The sequence below is a fragment of the Alligator sinensis genome, unplaced genomic scaffold (genome assembly GCF_000455745.1).
Source record: "Alligator sinensis unplaced genomic scaffold, ASM45574v1 scaffold559_2, whole genome shotgun sequence".
NCBI lineage: Eukaryota > Metazoa > Chordata > Crocodylia > Alligatoridae > Alligator > Alligator sinensis.
Window position 1 is genome coordinate 196,592 of NW_005842046.1, and position 4,846 is coordinate 201,437.

Genomic DNA, 4,846 nt, shown 5'->3' on the forward strand with positions numbered 1-4,846 from the left:
CTCTTGGAGAAACGCAAGACAACGCAGTCCTCTGACACCAACTGTGACTCCAAGAGAAGCATTTCATGGACGTGCAATACAGAAAGCCTCGTGGACTTAGTCTAAAGCAGAATGGCCATTCTGGCTGCCGAGATGTGAGTATAGATGCTGGTTACACAGAGCTGTACGCAGGGCAGGCTTTCAAGAGATTTCACTTACACTTTCTTTTTTAAACACGTGATTTTTTTTTTTTTTTCTTTTTACCTTGAAGTGTGAAATCACTACTGTCCTCCTGGGCCCTCTGGAACTGTGAAAGGGCCAGACCCAGGCGACTTGCTCTCTGTTCCTGTCTCCTCTTAAATTTTATTTTAAGAAGCCTTGTTTTAAAGTTCAAGCAATAAACAGCTGCATCAGGAAAGAGAGCAACTGGAAAAGCACAATGCCAGGTGGCAACACCTCGCCTATCTGTTTTGCTTTTGCTCGGGTCGCTTTTTGTTCCACGCTTCGAGGAATGAGCTGAGCAGGGGCCGAGGTCGAGAAGAAGCTGGTCTATTACTGGGCAGATGGAGGCGCGGCAGGGGGTTTTCACCTTTCTCAGATGTATTGGGCATTGGCCTCTCTGGGACTGGATACTAAACTGAGCTGTTCAGGTGTGGCATTTCCTGCACGCACCTTTTGTGCTGGGTGTACCCAGAGCAAAGAGCTGGGGGCTATCAGTGAAGTGATCAGGCCATCCTGCTGAGCTGATATACTCCCACCTGCTGTTATTTAAGGACTGCCCAAGAATACTTGAATGTCTATCCACCCCTCGTCCAAGTGACTCTTCCAACAACTGAAACTGTAACCGCTGGATTTTAGACCAAAAAACTTCCCCCGTCCAAACCAACCAGAAGCCCATCCTCCTTCGAAGTGTTACCAGTTTGTACTGTGTGTAGCAGAGTGGTCTTGCTAAGTGTTACGTGGCTTGCTATTGTAAGTATGGTCACTTCCACCCAGTGTTCCTGCAGCTGAAACGGTTTCATTTCTTCCTCGGGCGACTGACTCTCTTTTGTCCTTTTTGCGTCGTGTTCTTGTGTCTGCAGGGAGTTCCAGATGTGCTGCTGCTTTGTCTGTTGACCTTTTTATTATTATTATTATTTTTTACCTACGGGAAATGGCAATAATTTCCTGAAGATCTCCTGAATGTGAAAGAAAAACTGAAATGTTTTTACGGAGTGTGAATTAATAAAGAAACGAATGTTGACGCGTTCCGCTTGTTTTACGGGCAGCAAGTCACAAGCTGTGAAAAAAACATGCTTTGCTCGGTTCGGTGCCACAGGCTGTCACCGAAAGGGTGTGCGTGCCCCAAAGCCTGCGTAATTACAGAGGAGGAGGGCAGGGGAAAAGCCACGTCACTCTCGGCAGAGCAGGGACGTTTCGAGTTTTCTGTTGTGGTTTTGAATGGCATGAGATGTGGTGGGTTCCCTTCCAGGTGGCCTGTGCAGATGCTCCTGCTTTGATGTGCGTTTGTGCCGTCTGGTTTAAGAGCAAGAACAGAGCTGGGGACGGCCCCTTCCTGGACCAAAACCACGAGCCCTTACAGTTTGAGCTGTAGGACTAGATCCTATCCCCCTTAGCTGCAAGCAGCTTCCATGAGCCAGGCACAACAGGGAACGGGGGGCATAGGATACTTCTTTATGAGAGCCCCAAATTCACTTGAAGCCTCAGGCAGTCTGCAGGCTGAGGGCCTCTTCCTACCATTTCATCAAAACAGAAGGTTTCTGCTAAACACCTGAATCCTGTACAGGGAAATTTAGCACACGAGCTCTAAACAGGACCTGAGCTTCCTTCTGCTGGAAGAGGTAGGAATCACAAAAGACACGTTCAGAATAAGCTAGGAAAAGCCAGAATACAAATGGAGCACAGGGAAGGGAGTGGACTAAATGCTCCACAAGATGCTTTGGGTCTCCTATAATGGTGATTTCCCCTGTTTCTTTCCATCTTTGGCCCACCTAATGAGGTCTAGTTAATCAGCGTAAGCAGGAAATGCAGTTGCTAGATTGTCACATCCTCTGGGGCTGTCCCTCTTGGCTTTCGATGCATACAGGATATGAAACATTAAAATGTTGTCATAAGGACCAGACCAGAAAAACAACCAGACCTGCCAATGGACTTACAGAGTTCAGCTAAAGAGAGGGGGGAGATGACTGACTTCTGGAGGAGCAGCGCTTCACCCAGGAAAATACCTGAGCATACACATTCCTTCGCTGTGGTCCACGAGACCATCCGTCAGGGCTTCACAGCCTGCAGCAGGCCCCTGCTAATCTCAGTTAAAAGTCTGATGCTAGTGGTGCACGGTGAGGAAGTTTGGGAAACTCCTGCCATGGCCAAAGGCCTGGCAGTCGCTGCAGTTACGGCAGCTTTTGTTAGAGGGAGCCAGTGTAACACAAGGGAGGATGAGAAGGACTCCCCAGAGACCAAAACCCAGACTGGCCAAGTCATTTTCTGATGGTCTCGGGGCGGGGAGTCAGTGGTGAAACTCGACCTAGAGCTCAGGGCTGCTGGCTCCAGTGTGTGTGTGTGTGTGTTGGCTCCATGGGCATACACACCTGGAATTTCCTCTTCCTCCGTCTGGGGTGAGAGATGGAGGGAAAGACTTGCAGGTGACTTGCCTGGCCACAGGGGCACTGTGGACAGCGCCTTGGACACTTGCATAAAAGGGGATGTGTAAAAGAGTGATGTTTTCATCCTCCAACAAAAGCCCAGTCCTCAGGATTAATGGCAAACGTGTCGACACCTGGCAGAAAACTAAGCTGAACTCCAGCCTCCTCTGCCAGCAGCCAGAAAGCCACCAAGCCAGCAAATCATTGCATGGCCGTCGCTCTGCATAGAAGTGAGACGTGTCGGCCTGCTGGTGTCTTCTTTCCCTCCCCACATCTAAGCAGAAAGACACCTAACTGTCTCTACTTTTGCTGGGTTATCTCCTCCAGCTTGGTGCACTGCCATAGAGCAAACTTCCCCCAACTGCAAGCAGGTCAAAGCACTGTCGCCTGAGAGGCCTCTTGCCTCCATCCCTTCCCGTGGCTTCCTCTGGCTCGCAGATCCCGTTCACAGTTGCTTGCCTGGTTTTCACCTCCCTCTGTGGCCACCTGTCCCTACCCTCCCTGGAACCGTATCCTGGGATCCTGCTTTCAAATGCCATTGCCAAACTTCCCCTTCCTCTTCACCAGCATGGTTTTGGGAGATGTTTTGTGTCAGGGTGTGAGACATCCTCCATAAAAATAAGCTGTATGGTCTTCAAGAGCCGTTAATCCTCTCTTCCAGAGTATTGGGCAACCTCAGCACAGTAAGGCACCAATAAAGGACTTTAGTGCATTATTTTTGGGTGGGAGTCCTCTAGACTGGAGCCCAGTGCCCTTTGCTCAGCCTCTGAGTAGTGCGCAAGGGCAGTTATGTTCCCCACCATGGTACCACCACAAGGCCTTCAAGCACTGCCGTTTGGAAAGAAAGGGGCAGCTGCAGATGCATTTAACATGGTGCTCGAACCTGTTGGTAGGTGCTGGGCGTGCTCCGAGACCAGCTGCTGGATTGAGCTCCTCTTGGGACTAAGACAAAGGAGTTCTGTCTCCTGATCCGACGTAGGCATGAGCTAAAACCCACGCTGCTCATCCCCATCAGCACTGGGGCAGACCAAGGCATTTGCAGAGGTGCAGCTTTAGGCACCGAGGGAGTTAAAAAATAAGGGAAGCCGTGGAGTCGGGCTTTTAGGATTGCAGTTTTAGAAGTAGACATTTAAATCCTCTACTGGACCCTTAAGCCTCCTGAGAGGTCCGGCATCCAGCCCCTATTAATAGTGAGTCAAATCTAAGTCTGATGCATGTCGTATTGACATTCCCACAGACTTTGTCCCTGGTGCAGCTGATGAAGCGAGCTCTAGCCCATGAAAGCTTGTGCTCTGTGTATGCACACACGCACACACTTTGGTTAGTCTATAACAGGGGTGGGCAATTATTTCGGCTGGAGAGCCGCTTACTGAGTTTTGGTGTCCTCTCGAGGGCCACACTTCTCTCTCCGTCTCTCTGTCCTGTTCTCCACCCCTCCCAAACCTGCAGCACGCCCCAATCCCCACCCTGCCCAGAGCTGCAGCGAGCCGCGATCCCCACCCCAACCCGGAAGCTGCTGGTTGCATCCACAGCTCACGCCAGCACCTGCCCAGCACGCCGGAAGCAGCCCTGGGTGGGTGCCAGCGTCGGCTGTGGACACGGTAGGTTCTGGGTGGGGATCGAGACATCCACCCAGGTCCACAGCTGACACCACCATGTCGGGGCTGGGCAGAAGCAGTCCCACCCACCTGCCTGGTGTAGCAGAAACAGCTCTGCCCACCCAGCACCACGTGGCAGCCAGAGCCGCTGGCTGCCCACGGGTTGGATCCCAAGAGTTTGTGGCCAGATGCAATCAGTTGGTGGGCTGGACCCAGCCTGTGGGCCATATGTTGCCCATCCCTAGTCTATAAGGTGCAAACCTACCTTGCCTTCTGCCTGACTTCAGACTAACACAGACAACCACATTCCCCTGTGCACTCTACCGAGTAGCCCATGACTATGCAGCAAAGCTGCCCACGGTTACTTGACCTGCATTTTCCAATATGCCTTTTTTTTTTTTATTTAACATGGTTGGGGAGAGAGATTTTTCCTTTAACCCTGGTCTCATTTCATAGATTTCATAGACATAGGCATATCCCATCTACTAGCTTTTTAAATGATTACAAATCACCTAGGGAGGGGCCCATGGTCCATTTGCCCATCAGCAGCCAAGAAGTAGTTGGCTTTAGTCCAGTGTTTCTCAACCAGCGGGACATGCTCCACTGGTGGAATGTGAAGGTCGTGTA

General features: G+C 50.9%; 1 protein-coding gene across 1 annotated transcript in view; it reads left to right on the top strand.

Annotated features, from left to right (window-relative positions):
* Positions 1-4,846, top strand: part of DUSP5 (dual specificity phosphatase 5) — a gene marked incomplete at its 5' end in the record, with an annotated part of 17,842 nt that overhangs the window by 9,842 nt on the left and 3,154 nt on the right. The gene's annotated exons all lie outside the window — the stretch shown is intronic.